Genomic DNA, 17,572 nt, shown 5'->3' on the forward strand with positions numbered 1-17,572 from the left:
TCGCACTATCTTGCTATATTCTCAAAATTCATCCAACTCAAGCCCGACGGCTGGAGGTTGGGTTGGGTAACGGGGGTGGTCTCTGATCTCGATCGGATTTGGGATGCCCATTATGACAAGGCCCTCGATCGGGTCGCGTCAGGCAACTAAATATTTTAAGATTGACATGGATGATTTACCAAATTTTTGGTAGGGTAACTCGTTATTTAAAATGGGTGTGGGTAGCCTATTAATGAATAAACCACATGATGGCAGACAAAAAACCATAGTTTTGGTGGTAGGAATGCTTCATGGGGAAGGGTTTTGGTTGTTTCGATAATATGACGATGACGACTTCAGCTATGCCAACGTGTTGTGGCGTGTAGGGAGGTGAAACTAAATGTTCAGTGCCATTTTATTGAAGATAAGATTGAAGAGTCTTTGTATTCACCTCCTCCATTAGTATAAAGAGATTTAATTTTTATTTTGAAAAACATACTCTATTAAAGAATGAAAATTTTGGAACAAAGAGGCTTCACTTTTATTTTTAATTGTATACAACCAAGTATACTTGGTGTATTGATCATCAAAAGTACATTAATATAACTTTTTGTCTATTGATTAAACAGGCGATGGTCTCCATAAATCGTTGAAGATAATCTAAAGAGGAACATTACTAGATAAAGTGAGTCGTTGAACTGGAAAACAATGTGATTTATTAGAGGAACGAGCATTACAAAGTTCAAGTTTTTCTTTAGTAGCAACAGGTAAATAAAACTTCTTCAAAATAAAATTTAAAATTGTCAAATGAGGATACCCAAGTCACAATGCCATAGCTGAAAAGTAACTTTTGTGGAGGAAAGATTGATGGATATTGGTGGTCCGATTGGCTGATGCGGCCATTCATATAGTCCTTTGTTATTCTGTCCTTGCACCAACAACGTCTGAGTATGCAGGTCTTCACAGGAAAAGTAAATGAAAAAAAATTCAACAGATGTTAGACTGTCTTGACAAAACTTGGCTATTGAAATAAGATTCTTTTTAATTGGTGGAGCACATAGGGTGTTATAAAGCCTAAAAGAAGAATTAAATGCTTGTATCTGAGTTGAACCAGTATGAGTATAGAAATGGTTTTACTATCACCCATAGATATTTCCTCATTGCCTGTATACTCTTCAAGATTGTCAGGTTCAGGTGTGATATGATGAGTCATACCAGAATTCAGAACCCATGATCTTTCTGCTGACTGCAAATTAGAGGCAAAGTTGGCCTTAGCTTCAAAATGATTGTGCAATTTGAAATGGCATACATCTGCAGTATGATCAAATTTTTTGGCACAATTAGTATCAAACAAATTTTCTCGAGTTTTATCTCCAATTTTGCTGGTTGTTGGAGCTAGACCGTCAAGTAGTAGATAGGTTTTATTATTGATTGTTGAAATGATAGTTGTTCCTGTTAGACTGGTATGACATGTTTGTCTTCTATGCTATAATAACTGTGATATTGAAGGATGGATTCTCAAGATCTTGGTGGTTGAGGAAAAGCTCATGATATGTGAGCTTGTGAAGCAATTCTTCAAAACATAATGAAGAGTCTTTTGATCTTATAGCGGCAGAGTTTTCACGGTACTCGATGCCCAGATCATTTTCTGTTACTGGTGATCCAACACTTTTGAGAGCATCAGAGAGAGATCGAACCTTTGTAAGTATTCTATAACATATTTAAAGGCTTTCTTGATATTTTGCAATTGGTTGTGCTAGATAAAAATGCGAATGTGGCCCTTATTTGTGTAAGTCGTGTGAAGAAGTTCTCAGGCGGTCTTAGTAGATGGAGTTGTGACAACAGTTGGCACATTGGTGGGATAAACAGATGCCATTATTGCTTGCTGGATCAGCTGGTCCTGAGAGAATCAGACCTGGTATCTAGGATTTGGCATCATAAGGTTATCTTGGGTAACTGACATGACCCGAACCAGGGTCTGGTTGTGTCAGGTATCTCAAGTTCAACCAGGACTGGAGACCACCCCCAATACCCAACCTTTGACCTTCTGACACCTCATGTTGGATGAACTCTTAACATATAACAAGATAAGAGAATATCAAACTAAAAACATTATGATAAGTTTATGACCAAAACCAACCACCAACAACTAATCAAATAACCAATATCAATACTGATACCGATATAGACACCGATACCACCCATGTCTATAATAGTCCAACAAAACCTCTAATCAAAACCAAAGAATATCTAGTCGGATCACGCCCCCGACCATAGACAAAACTAAAACAAAAAAAAAATAGTAAAGACATAAGGAAATCCACAACATGAAATGGGGTCTTCCAAAGTATAGAAGCTCACCACTTCAGTTTGACTAACGAGCTGATCCTGGATCCTAATAAATGTGCAGAAGAAATAGAAGTATGACCCGTTCTTGCATTGCGTGGGAGTACAATGTCTGAAGACGGTTAATGATGTGAACCTCAACATGAAACTTCGGGATAAAGATAAAGTAATGCCATCAATCCAGAACCAAATCTACCAAGCACATAACCATATGCAAATACACACACACATACATATATATACATAAAAAAAATTGAGATAGGGAACAAGATTTAGCATGCATTTTAATACCTTAACCTGGGTTGTGTAGCTTTACCGTCCTAAGTCCACCCATGGGCTATATGGGTATAGTGTTACCCTATGAACGGGCCCTAGTGCATCTTAGCCGCATGAATCGAAGATATTATAGATGATCGGGGATTTTCTTGTACACTTCGCCCTCCATGATACATATATACGAATATACACTTGGGGATTTCCTTGTATCCCTACAAATACATGGTCATTAAGACCAACCCTCATGTCGACAAACATGAGTTTTTAGTGTCCGTCCTTTGGACTCACATCTTCACGACTAACTATCACAACTCCCATTATTGCCCAATTAAAATATTTAACACATAACCAAACCACCAGTTCTAGGAGTCAATTATTAAGGCATTATTAACAGTGGCGGAGCCAAGAATTTAGCAAAGGGTGTGAAAATTTTCTTCCCAGTTATGTTAAGGGTGTGCAAAATCAAATATTTACTCATAATAGCTAACATTTAACCTTTGTAGACCACGTAATTACTCGACGAAGGGTGTTCATCTGACCATCCTTCGTTTAAGGTGGCTCCGCCCATGATTATTAAGTGGTATCGTCATCCCAACCATAGCTTGGAAGAAATTTCATTAGCTAACACTTAGGGGAATCCCATGTAACCCATAGACTCTATTGTTAAAATCACTTGGGGAGGTTCCCGTGTACCCCACAAGGTTTTCAAAACTATCTTCAACAAATTAACCATTTATGCTATGCATTAGTTTCAAGAAATAAATCAAACCAAGTAATAATGCATAAACTAAAATCAAGTATGCAAGTGGTTTGAGGTTGTACCAATTTCCATACCAAACCAATTAATTTGGAGATATATTTGTACCCCTATTTCCATCCACCATTTTCATGCACTTCAATGCATTTACCAACTATCAATTTAAGCACAATAGTTTCATAGATATCATGAAAAAACATTTTAAACAATTTATATTAAAAATTCTCAGCCCATAGTTCAAAACCCAACATCAATATCTTATGAACAATACTTTAAATCACATGCTTTAACAAAATTGACAATGAGGGAAGAGTAATATGCCTGAAATATCAAAAAATTTGGAAAAGAAGGCACCCTTAGAACCCTGGATGACCTCTTTCTGTGAAACCCTAGCCTTAACTTAAACAGAGTGCCCTCACTTAAAACCTAAAAAGTGTCGCCTTTGACAATCAGTTAACCATCGACTCGTTACCACACCTTATGACTTATCACCACGAGTCGTAACCAAGACAGTGACTTGGACCCCCATACACTGTCCACCTTACGACTCAGGACTAGAACTTGTATCAAGACTTTACAACTCGTAGGGTCTTAGTCGTAAGCAACACAGAACCCAAATGGGTCCAATACTGGACACCCTATGATTGGATCCTACGACTTGTAACATGTCCTTATGGCTGTTTGTGAGCCACTCGTATTCAGAGCAGAATCAATCCACAAACTTACTATTTGGTTATGACTCGTCAGGACACCCTACGACTCATAGGTTTCAGTCGTAATCAGGGCAATGAGCTCAGAGCTTAAGGAATTTCAAGGGCCAAAATTCGAAGTGACTCATTGGTAGTGCCGATTTTGATCCGTCAAGATGTCCCATGAATTAATGGTCATTGATTAGCATCACAAGTTATGCTTTCCAAGTCGAGCAGTTGAGGTTACCTTGTAATTTGATAGATAATTGAGACGCGGGATTGAATTGTACCACATGAACAATAGGTGAAACAGTAGAACTGTTATTAGTAGTAGTAGCATCACCAGAGTTAATAATAATTGGAGGGGTTGTTTCTGGAGATATAGCCATGGATGGGGAGAGAAAAGGATCTAAAACGTAAGAGGCTAGAGATGCTGATACCATATAAAATCAGATAGAGAGAAGTAGTCGAAAGATGATTTTTTTCCTTAAGAATCCAAGATTTAAATACAATAAATAACAACCTACAACCAAACTTAAGGAAGCTAATTATTACATATACTCCTAAACAGTTGGAGTCTTCTACAGATATACAACAACAGTAAACTTCTACAATAGGAGGAGTTTTCTACAGATATAAAAAATAGTAACTATAACAGTAATTTATTCTAATAATGATAATATAAAATACTTACGTTTAACAATGGCAAAGGACAAATTGGCGTAACGAAGCCCTTGATAGCTTCCACGAGAGAAAAACACAAGCAAGAAAGTAAAGAGAAAACTAATGCTTGAAGAACAAGTAAAGAGTGCATTGTATTACTTAACGTCTAATTTCAAATAATTAAGTAAAGAGAAATCCCTACTTCTAGGTTCAATGAATGACTTATATCCAATGAAACAGGTTCCCTAGAGAGGACCCGTATAGTACTATAACTAATAATGTGACGCTGGATGTCCTATCTGTTGTCCACTGCGTTTTCACATATTTAATAGTCCTGACACCTTTATTCCATGTTCTTTTCCTCCACATCATTCTAGCCTATTATTAGGTCATAGTATATGAAAGAAGTGTGAATGAAAAAATGAAGAATAAAATGGTGGAAGGGAATGAGACACTAAAATGAAAAGTGTACTCTCAAATTAGAAAGTTTACTCTTTCTCCCACATTAGTGGAAGAAGAGAACTTGAAAGTGTTTATAATCAAGAACACTTAATCCACATGGCAAGTGAGGCAAGAAATAATAGATGCCTCGCGCTGCCGTCGTCGCTCGCTCGGCTCGGCTTTGGCTTCGGATCGATGAGATCTATCTTTTTGGACAAACTTTATTTAAATTCCGAAGAATGCCAAGGAAAAATGCAGTAAATTTTTTTCTGCAGTTTTGGACCATTTATATATACATGAAGTAACAGTTGTACTGTTTCAAGTGAACTGACGCATTATTTTCGAACTAGTGCTTCAGAAATGATACATTGTTCTGAACTGAGGCAACATAAGGTTGCAATGGTTTGGAATGATGCTTCAGAAGGATGTAATCCTTCAATGAAGTGACACACTGATTCATGAAATGAGATGACTGTTCAGGAAAAGATGCAATCTTTGATGAACAGACATGAACTTACAACAAAGGTGTAACCTTTGGAGTGAACCATTGCCTCTTTTCAGAAGAGGCATGTTGTGGCTATATAAACCTGGTTCCTTCCATAGGTTTAGTACGGAATTTTCAGATTAAAAACTCTCTTCTTATTTCAAAAATACTCTGTGTGATCAATCAAAACGTTCTGTGCGTTCGAAGATATTCCAACCGTTTGAGGTACCACTACAGTTGGTCTATTTAGCCATTTTATCCTGGGAGAAAAATTTCACAAACTCAGGTACAGTGAGGGGAATTATTTCCTTAAGAAAACTCCGTGAATTTGGATGACTTGGCTATTTTCTGTTTCATCTTAATTTTTGAAAGAATAAAATACACCATACACCTCTTAGAAAGGTCATTTTGATCTTGTGTAGAGGGTATTTGATATACTTCATTGTGTTCTTGTTTATACTTGAACTCTAGTTGAAGTTATTGTTCTTCATATACTGATTCTGTGTACCCGAAGTACAAACGAAAATAACAATCTTAAGGAATAAATACTATTACAGAATCTGTATTACTTGTTTTTGGAGATTAAAGTTTTAGCTTTCTACTTCGCCTGAACTTAACTACTGATTTGAAGTCATAAAAACTTCATCACAAGTTAAAGATCATTCGGTTGACAATTGAAAGTTATAAAAACTTCATTGTTAACTAGAAACAAGAAAAAAAATTTAAAGTTGCTTAATTTTTATAAGTAGTATTCTGAAAACACTAAGTATTTTTTGGCTTGTGGTGACAGAAAAAATGGCAACTGAAAGTGAAATGATGGATGCGACAACGTCTGTGGGGGTAACTAATATTGCCACATCAAGTCGCACAAATGCTCTGCCAACAATGGCACCGACAGAGAAGCCCAAAAAATTTTCGGGCATTGACTTCAAGCAGTGGCAGCAAAAGATGTCCTTTTACCTCACCACTTTATGTCTGCAACGGTTCACTAGCGAAGGCACTCCTGAGGTATCCGAGGGAACCTCGGACAAAGACTGCTTCGTTATTGTAGAAGCTTGGAAACATTCGGACTTTCTTTGCAGTAATTATATTCTGAGTGGTCTCCAAGACGACCTCTCCAATGTTTATAGTGGAACCAAGACATCAAAGGAACTGTGGGGGGCACTTGAACGAAAATATAAGACGAAGGATGCGGGAATTAAGAAATTCCTTGTTGCACGGTTCCTGGACTTCAAAATGATAGATAGCAAATCTTTTGTCTCTCAAGTACAGGAGTTGTAAGTCATCATACATGATCTCCTAGCAGAAGGTTTAAATGTGAATGATGCTTTCCAAGTAGCAGCGATAGTTGAAAAGCTACCACCTTTGTGGAAAACTTCAAAAACTACTTAAAGCATAAACACAAGGAGATGACTGTTGAAGATCGAATTGTCCGACTTCGTATTGAAGAGGATAATAAAGCTGCCAAAAAAAGGTCAAAGGGGAATTCTACAATTAATGGAGCACATATTGTAGAAGATGACCAAAACAATTCCAAGAAAAGGAAGAAAGCTGAACAAGGAAGCAATCAACCCAAGAAAAAGTTCAAGGGAAAATGCTTTAACTGTGGCAAGATTGGCCACAAGTCCATAGATTGTCGTGCCCCAAAGAAAGGCAAGAATAAGGATCAAGCAAATATGATTGAGTCCAACAAAGAATGCGATGATCTGTGTGCTATGTTCTCAGAATGCAACTTGATGGGGAATCCTTGCGAATGGTGGATGGATTCTGGTGCCACCCGCCATGTATGTGCCAACAAGGAGTTGTTTTCATCATTTGCTCCGGCTCAAGCAGAAGAAACGATCTACATGGCTAACTCCGCTACTGCTAAGGTGGAGGGAACAGGAAAAATTTGCTTAAAGATGACTTCCGACAAGGTCTTGACACTAAATAATGTGTTATATGTTCCAGAGTTATGTAGGAACTTAATTTCTGTTTCACTCCTAGATAAGAACGGATTTAAATGTATAACCGTTTCTGGAAAAATTGTAATTAGCAAAGGAGAAATGTATATAGTAAAAGGCTATCTGACCGAAGGCCTTTATAAGATGAATGTAATGACTGTTGAAATAAATAGAAGTTTGAATTCTTCTTATTTGCTTGAGTCTTATGATTTATGGGATAAACATTTAGGCCATGCTAATTATAAAATGTTACAAAAACTGATTAACTTAGAAGTTTTGTCAAACTTTGAGGGAAATAAATCAAAGTGTCAAACTTGTGTGGAATTGAAGTATGCAAAGCATCCTTATAAGTCCGTTGAAAAGAATTCCAATCCGTTAGACTTAATACACACTGACATTTGTGATATGAAGTCAACACCATCACGTGGTAGGAAAAAATACTTCATAACTTTATTGACGATTGCACTAGATATTGTTATGTCTACTTTCTAAATAGTAAGGATGAAGCAATATATGTGTTTAGAAAATATAAAACTGAAGTTGAAAATCAGTTAGACAAAAGATCAAAATGATAAGAAGTGATAGGGGCGAAGAATATGAATCTCTCTTTGTGCAAATATGTATAGAGAATAGAATAATCCATCAAACTACGACCCCATATTCACCTCAATCTAATGGAATTGCGTAAAGAAAAAACCAAACTTTGAAGAAAATGATGAATGCCTTACTTATAAGTTTTGGTTTACCATAAAACTTATGGGGGGAGGCTACCCTTACGACCAATCGCATACTCAACAGAGTTCCCTACAGTAAGACACAATCAATTCCTTATTAAAAATGAAAAGAAAGGAAACCCAACTTGAAATATTTGAAAGTGTGGGGGTGTCTAGCGAAGGTTCAATTCCTATACCTAAAAGGGTTAAGATAGGACCTAAAATGGTAGACTGTGTGTTCATAGGATATGCTAAAAGTAGTAAAGCATGTCGATTTTTGGTTCATAAATTTGAACATCCAGATATTAATGAAAATATGGTAATTGAATAGACAATGCTGAATTCTTTGAAAATATTTACCCGTATAAAATTAGACATGAACAGTCTAGTAGAGGATCTAAACGACCTCGATATGAACTAAGTGAGAATGTACATAATGAAGAAAATCCAAGACGTAGTACACGTCAAAGAACGTCAACTTCGTTTAGATCGAATTTTGTAATATTTCTCTTAGAAAATGAGCCTCAAATATTTAAAGAAGTGATGTCGTCTTCAGACTCATCCTTTTGGAAAGAGGCAGTTAATAGTGAGATAGATTCAATCTTAAGCAACCATACATGAAAATTGGTTGACCCCTCCCGAAAATAAACCGTTAGGTTCTAAATGGATCTTCAAAAGAAAAATGAAGGCGGATGGTACTATTGACAAATACAAGGCAAGAATTGTAGTAAAAGGCTTCAAACAGAAGGAAGGCCTTGATTACTTTGATATATACTCGCCAGTAAAAAGGATAACCTCAATTCGAATGTTAATTGCCTTGGCGGTGGTATATGATTTTCAAATCCATCAAATGGATGTGAAGACCGCATTCCTAAATGGAGATTTGGAGAAAGAATTATACATGGAACAACCTGAGGGTTTTGTGGTTCCAGGAAAACAAAATAAGGAGTGTAAACTTGTTAAGTCACTTTATGGACTAAAACAAGCACCTAAGCAATGGCATGCAAAGTTTGACCAAACCATGTTGGCAAACAGATTCAAGATAAATAAATGTGACAAATGTGTATATATTAAAGACACACCAAATTACCAAGTCATTGTTTGTTTATATGTTGATGATATGTTGATCATCAGCAAAGATATTTGATACATAAATGTAACCAAACAAATGCTCGAGAGTAAGTTTGATATGAAAGACCTTGGAGTTGCAGATGTGATCTTAGGTATAAAAATCCATTGAACTCCACAAGGGTTAACATTGTCACAGTCTCATTATATTGAAAAAGTACTTGACAAGTTCAAGGATATGGAATTTGGTATTGCCAAGACTCCATTGGATGTGAACTTTGCACTTCGAAAGAATGAAGGTGAAAGTGACTCACAATTGGAGTACGCATGAGTATTGGAATATTTAATGTATATAATGAACTGTACATGACCAGACATAGCATGTGCAATTACTAAATTGAGTAGGTACACGAGTAATCCCAATAAAACTCATTGGATGGCAATGAAAAGAGTTTTGGGGTATCTTAAATACACTCAAAACTATGCTTTGCATTATAATAAATATCTTGTGGTACTTGAAGGATATAGTGATACAAATTGGTTCACCGGATCGAACGAAGTAAAATCCACAAGTGGATATGGATTTACTATCCCTGGAGGAGTAGTCTCTTAGAAATCATCCAAACAGACTTATATTGCTCGCTCTACAATGGAATCTGAATTTATCGCATTGGATAAAGTTGGTGAAGAAGCAGAATGGCTCCGAAATTTCTTAGAAGATATTTCATATTGGCCCAAGCCAGTGGCACCAGTATGTATACACTGTGATAGCCAAGCAGCAATAGGTAGGGTAGGGAGCATGATGTACAACGGTAAATCTCGTCACATACGACGGAGACATAATACCGTTAGGGAACTTCTCTCTAGTGGAATTATCACTATTGATTATGTAGAGTCAAAGGATAATGTGTCGGATCCACTTACAAAAGGTCTATCTAGAGAAGGAGTGGGAAGAACATCCAAGGGAATGGGTTTAAGGCCTAGGACGAGTCAGCATGGCGGTAACTCTACCTAGCAGAATGGAGATTCCAAGATCTAGGTTCAAGGAGATGAAACAAAGTTGTGTCTGACAGGTTCAACATTGTCAATTACCCAACCCATTCTCATGATGTAGACAATGTATAGTAAACTAGGATAAGACTTAAGGTGAAAAGTCTTTTAATGATTATCTAAATTTGACAGATTTGACCAAATAGTTTAATCTACAGAATTGAACGTTTAGAAATCACCTATGCAAGAGTTAAGTGGAAGCCGCTTCAAAGAGAATGTTAGTAAAGGCCTATTTTCTAAACTCTCATGAAACCGGGACGTGTTCATGACTGAAAAGAACAAAACCATGAGAACCATAAACGTTAAAAGGTTGGTTGTGTGACATGTATTGTCTAGGTGTACATTCAATCTCGACGGTTCAAAGATATCAAATCTGCCGATTGAACGAGTGCATCCGATGCATGTTCACTACAGAAATTTCAAAAGGAAACCCACTTATCCAGATGCAATCAGTATTTGCTTGATGATCACATACTTGTCCGTAAAAATTTTATGAAAAATATTCATTCCCCATTCATGTGGGCGATTGTTGGGTTCATAGTATATGAAAGAAGTGTGAATGAAAAAATGGAGAATAAAATGGTGGAGGGGAAGGAGACACTAAAATGGAAAGTGTACTCTCAAATTAGAAAGTTTACTCTTTCTCTCACATTGGTGGAAAAAGAGAACTTGAAAGTTTTTATAATCAAGAACACTTACTCCACATGGCAAGTGAGGCAAGAAATAATAGATGCCTCGCGCCATCGTCGTCGTCGCTCGCTCAGCTTCGGATTCGAATTTGGATTTGGATTTGGATTTCCCAAAATGATTGATCGATGAGATCTATCTTTTTGGACAAACTTTATTTGAATTTCGAAGAATGCCAAGAAAAAATGCAGTAAAAAATTTTGTGCAGTTTTGGACCATTTATATATACATGCAGTAACAATTGCACTGTTTCAAGTGAACTGATGCATTGTTTTCGAACTAGTGCTTCAGAAATGATACATTGTTCTGATATGAGGCAACAGAAGGTTAAAATGGTTTGAAATGATGCTTCAGAAGGATGTAATCCTTCAATGAAGTGACATACTGATTCATGAAATGAGATGACTGTTCAGGAAAAGATGCAATCTTTGATGAACAGACATGAACTTACAGCAAAGGTGTAACCTTTGGAGTGAACCATTGCCTCTTTTCAGAAGAGGCATGTTGTGGCTATATAAACCTGGTTTCTTCCATAGGTTTAGTACGAAATTTTCAGATTAAAAACTCTCTTCTTGTCACAAAAATACTCTATGTGATCAATCAAAACGTTCTGTGTGTTCAAAGATATTCCAACCGTTTGAGGTACCGCTACAGTTGGTCTGTTTAGCCATTTTATCCTGGGAGGAAAAATTTCACAACCTCGGGTACAGTGAGGGGAATTATTTCCTTAAGGAAACTCCGTGAATTCGGACGATTTGACTATTTTCTGTTTCATCTTAATTTCTAAAAGAATAAAATACACCTCTTAGAAAGGTCATTTTGATCTTGTGTAGAGGGTATTTGATATACTTCATTGTGTTCTTCTTTATACTTAAACTCTAGTTGAAGTTATTGTTCTGCATATACTGATTTTGTATACCCGAAGTACAAATGAAAATAACACCTTTCATATGGTGTCTCTCCCTAGATGACCTACACTCCTATCGTGGTGAAATCCACAATCACATGCCTGCAGAATCTAAGGGAGAATAAATCTAAACGAGTTCATATTCGGACTGGCCGAGGGCACATCTACGTGGGCGTCATGCATCGCGTTGCCCCCCTCGCATCGCGCCTCATCATGAGGTGTGGTGTCGTTGCGGGGCGAATAGGGTGGAAGTTTCTTAATTAGAGAAGAACATATATCTATATATAGTTAGAAAATTCCTCTTATTTTATATCATTGTAGTACAAAATTAACTCATTCTCTTAATTGTTGTTGTGGTAGTCATTGAATACATGATGGTAACAACTAACAAAATGTATGTCTAAAGTCAAATGCAGAATTGCATAATTAATAATCACCAACCATAACAGTTTGCCACGTAAATTAATAGTAAACACACAAATATCCGATTTTGGAATCACCATTTAAATTATATTATTTACAAAATTTACTAAATTTGGAAGTTATATGTCTGAAGTTAAGACATGGATCAAATTCAATCGCTTTTGCTTACACTTAATTACAGAAGAAATGCTTTGTTTTCACCCTGAACTATACATGAAATTGTTGAGGTACACCCAAACTTTTGGAGGTCCTATTATCCCCTGGACTAATTAAAATCATATTTTTGACAATCTTAGTGCCTACATGGCACATCAACACACTGTATGTGCTATGTAGGCACTAAGATTGCCAAAAATTCGATTTTAATTAATCCAAGGGATAATAGGACCCACCAAAAGTTCGAATGTGCCTCACCAATTTCATATATAGTTCAGGGTGGAAACAAAACATATTTTCCTTAATTATATGTAGTTGAATTTAGTTATCTTTTTCCCGAAGTTCATGCACATATTATGATGATTGAAGTTCAGATATTTGAACCTAAGCTTTAGTCATATAGGGTGTATTTGTCTTTTTTTTTAAGATTAAGACGTGTGAATCTGAATGAATATCTGAATGATTCAGATGTTGTTTTTAGATCTGACTACTGAATGATTAAGACCGTTTGTTTTTTAACATCCTAATGTACGTAATATATTTATTCGTAATAAATATGTAATTCAAATATTAAAAGTAATAAAATATTATATTATATGAAACAAAAATTAGATAAAACTTAAACATCAAATTATTAATTGAGTGATAATTAAAATATTTAAAGATAATTAAAATATTTAAAAAGAGTTTTGAGCGAATAAATTACGTTTTAAAAAGAGTCTGAATATTATTTGAGTGATAATTAAAATATTTCAAGATAATTAAAATATTTAAAGAGAGTTTTGAGGTAATAAATTATGTTTTAAAAAGTGTTCAGACTCTTTTTCATATTTGACTGATTCAGAGGCTTTCAGATACATTAAGAGGCAGTTTATCAACAAAAAAATAAATGAACTTGATGGACTGAAGTCTGAACCATTCAGATTCAGATCTCCATTAAGTACAAATCAAATGAGGTCATAAAATATAAGACACCCCAGGTTTGAACTACTTAACAACTATTTTAACATAATAATAATATACATATTTATTCCAATAAAGTTATTTTATTTGTGTATATTGTCACTAAAAATTGCCCAAGTAGCTAGATGGTGACATGAAGAATTATTATATAGTTTTAAAAGGAAAGCAAAGAGGTAGGTGTAGTAGTAGTACTTTGTGATCTCCCACATTTTTAAGTTTTCACATTCATTATTTATGACCTTGTTCAATCATAGAAAACGTGTCATAAGTAACCCTTTAATTTAATAATTTATTTAGAAATGAATATATACTTTTTTTTTTTATAAAAAAAATATAGTATTTAGTTATACATTGTGAAGTGTATAATTATTATCTAGAGACTATTTTGCTGAATTGTTTAATTCGAACCAAGAAAATTTGAGTATATTTTAGAGTTACACACATCTATGAACAATAGAAACTTTAATGAGTAATGACACTGATAGAATTATGCTGCTATAAATAAAGAATGTTATAATAAATATAAAAATAAAGTTTGTGGTCCTAATAATACTACATATTTTTTTCATATTTTTATTGGACCGACATTGGTGACCTAAAGAACTAGTGGAAAGAAAAGAAGAAAATGATAAAAATAACCCCTTATATTTTTAGATAGGCTTTAAGCAATCTCTAAAAGGCGCATTTAGACATGATTTTTTTTTTAAATATAATAGATTTTCAAGTGAATTTTTTTTTTCTATACTTACAAACCTTCAATTTCTTTTCAAGTTAAATGCATATTTAAGGATTTTTTTTTTTTGATATATTACATTTTTCATAGATAAATACCTACAAAATATTTTTTTGAACAGTTTAAGTTTATCATAAGCGAGCACAACTAATTTCACTAAATATTAAATAATATATGTTAAATGGAAGACTACCTTAAATATCAGAAAAGCCCATCAAATTCTAGAAGTTACAACATAAAAATTGCACTAGAAAAAAAAATAAACATAAGAAAATAAAAAGTTGCAAATTACATCAAATGTGAGTTATCATTAAATTCTTTTTTTCCTTCATACTTTTAATACGACTAATTTAATTATACGTGTGTCACACGTGTAATATTTAATTATTTAAATTAAATAATTTTGTCTATTGCAGAGATTTTAATGAAGTACAGAAAATTTAAATCACTTTTCAAAATCCTTCACACTTTAATATGATAATATAAATATAAATATATATTTTAGTGTAAGCACATATATATTTTATTGCGTTAGCCTATGAATTTCTTGGGATAAATGCATCTGAATAATTTTTTTGCGAAAAACTCATGATTGCGCCCATGACGATCTATTAAATGATAAGGGCTGCTTCAAAAAGACAGACGTAGCCTGATTCAGGGTAAACAAGCGAAAAAGCAGGAATTGCGGGGATTAGTTCAGTTTTTTTTCGTTTGTGTTAGTCTACGAATTTCTTGGGATAGATTAGTCGGATTGATATTTTGCTGAGAACTTATGGTTGTGTCTGTGATGACCTATTAAATGAAAAAGGTTGCTTTGGAGATGCGGACTTAGCTTGTTTTAGGACAAACGAGCAAAAAAGAAGAATGTCCGTTATATCAATTTTTCGTGTGTTAGCCTATGAATTTCTAGGAATAGGTGGATCGAAATATTTTTTTATCAAAAACTCATGGCTACGCTTTTCAAGACCTATTAAATGATAAGTATTGCTCGGAGAGGCGTACCTAACCTGTTTAAGGCAAACAAGCGAAAAACAAGTATTGCATATTATTTTAACTTTTTAGTGTGTATTAGCATATGAATTTTTGGTTATAGATTCGTCGGATTTTTATTTTTTTTTTCGAATACTCATGTCTACACTCGTGACGACCTATTAAATGATAAGGGTTGTTTCGGAGAGGTAAATGTAGCCTGTTTTAGGACAAACGAGCGAAAAAGGAAGAATTGCATATTATTTCAACTTTTTCGTGTGTGTTAGCCTATGCATTTCTGGGGATAAGTGCGTTAGAATCATTTGGTCTGGTTTTAAGTTTTATAAATAGATATTTATTTGATTTGATTTTACTCTAAAAAATCGATAAAATAATTAAATAGAACCGATAATATATATATATATATATATATATATATATATATATATATATATATATATAAATATATAAATATTTTGTTACAGTTTGAATTTTAATCATGAACTTAACTTAATTAGCCGTAGCACTTCCAATCATACGTCTCCATCAAATGATGGTACCTCGTGAGATTCTGAATTTTCGCACTTTAAATGACAAATATAGTTCTGAAACTAATATCACCTAACCAAATCAAGACGAATCAAATCAACGGTTATTTTTTTGTTTGATTTGATTTGATTTTAGAAATTAAAAAATAAATCATTTAAATTGATCTGATTTTAAGTTTAATCTACAACCTATTCAAATCAACTGATGAACATCCCTATCAGTGAGTATGTTATCGGACCAACATTTCCTGTAAAAGCATTTAATAACATGAAATTTCAATTTCTTTTTATGACATTTAATTTAATAACATGAAATTTCACTTTCTTTTTGTGACATTTATTAGATGCAACTTCCATAACAACATGCATAAAATTGGACCATTTAGATATAAATGAAAGGTATCAATAAAATCTCTTTGTCCTTTTTTGCTACTTTCATTATTTCATATTAGTTGATTATTTTTAATTTTATACCTTTTTTAAAAAATTATAATGAGAAGAATAAATTTACTAATTTACACTTTTAAAGAATATTAATTATAGGGGTAAATCGAAATTTTTTTGATTAATTTTTTTTTAATTTAATAAGTGAACAAGTAATTTCAGACATATATTTTAGCAGGTGATCAACTAAACGGAAGGACTATTGATTCCCCTTTAATAATTATATGTAATTTAATTTTGTTGTTTACTTGTTCAATATAATAAATAAATGTTCAACTATATTTATCCAATTTAGAAAATTTATTGACAATCTATCATCTTGTGTTCATTTTACCATTGTTATTAAATTTTGTTCATTACCAATATATTTTTTAAACCATTAAATATATTATAGTCAAAGGATGATATAGAAAAATTAACCCGAAACAAAGGCGCTACCAAACTGCGTTACATCCCTTTCAGTTGGTCTACAACTCTCCCTGTAGGTCGAGCTTCCTTTTCAGTCACCATCTACATTGTTATTTCTGTCTTAAATATTTAATTTATCTTGCCATTTTTTCTTTTTTGATCTTTATTTATTCATATATTCATCATCATCCTGCTGCTCCTATCAACAGTTACTTACAACAGAGGCGGAGTCAGGATTTCAAGTAAGGGGTTCAATATTTAAAGAAAACTAAGTCGAAGGGGGTTCAATACCTACTATAATCACATAAAAAATAATTTTAATCATGTATAATAATATATTTTTTCGTCGAAGGGAGTTTGGACGAACCCCCTATAGAGGGCTGGCTCCGCCTCTGCTTACAACTAAGAAAAAAACAAAAATTCTTAATAATATATCTTTTGAATAAGCGCGGCTTCCCCGATAGAAAGATTTGCATGCAATAAAAATTTGTTTGGAACGTTGAGTATTTTTGATAGTTTTAGAACTTAAAATTATAAAAACATGTTCTATACCTTTTTAAATGAAATTATATTTTAAAAAATTATGATCAAACATATTTTAAATTTCAATTAAAATTTCATCCAGATCAAATCTTTTAAATAGATATAATCAAATAATAACTTAATAAAAAATGAAGAAATCTCATCTACCTCGTCTAAATACACCCACTCTAAATAGATCCTCTCCATTCCATTTGTTATGCAAAATTGAATTTATTAATTTCAATTCGAAACATATATATATATATATATATATATATATATTTTGTTATTTTCTTAGTAAGGTTTTGTAATATTTTTTAATTATTAGCATTTATATAATTGTTATTTTCGTTAGTAACTTATTATAATAGTTACATAAAGAATAAAATATTTTTTTTCTTTT

The 17,572-nt window shown here is 33.7% G+C and overlaps 1 long non-coding RNA gene across 3 annotated transcripts; it reads right to left on the reverse strand.

The window, feature by feature from the left end:
- Positions 1 to 681: 681 nt before the first annotated feature.
- Positions 682 to 4,942, reverse strand: LOC124888091. Of its 3 annotated transcripts, none has more exons than XR_007046044.1 (2): positions 4,742 to 4,942; positions 682 to 937 (listed from the first exon to the last, which is right to left on the reverse strand). It is a non-coding gene; the product is annotated as an uncharacterized LOC124888091 (long non-coding RNA). The 3 variants fall into 3 exon arrangements; XR_007046046.1 differs by having other exon boundaries at positions 682 to 1,225; XR_007046045.1 differs by having other exon boundaries at positions 682 to 1,290.
- Positions 4,943 to 17,572: the final 12,630 nt, after the last annotated feature.

Source organism: Capsicum annuum, chromosome 10 (genome assembly GCF_002878395.1).
Source record: "Capsicum annuum cultivar UCD-10X-F1 chromosome 10, UCD10Xv1.1, whole genome shotgun sequence".
NCBI lineage: Eukaryota > Viridiplantae > Streptophyta > Magnoliopsida > Solanales > Solanaceae > Capsicum > Capsicum annuum.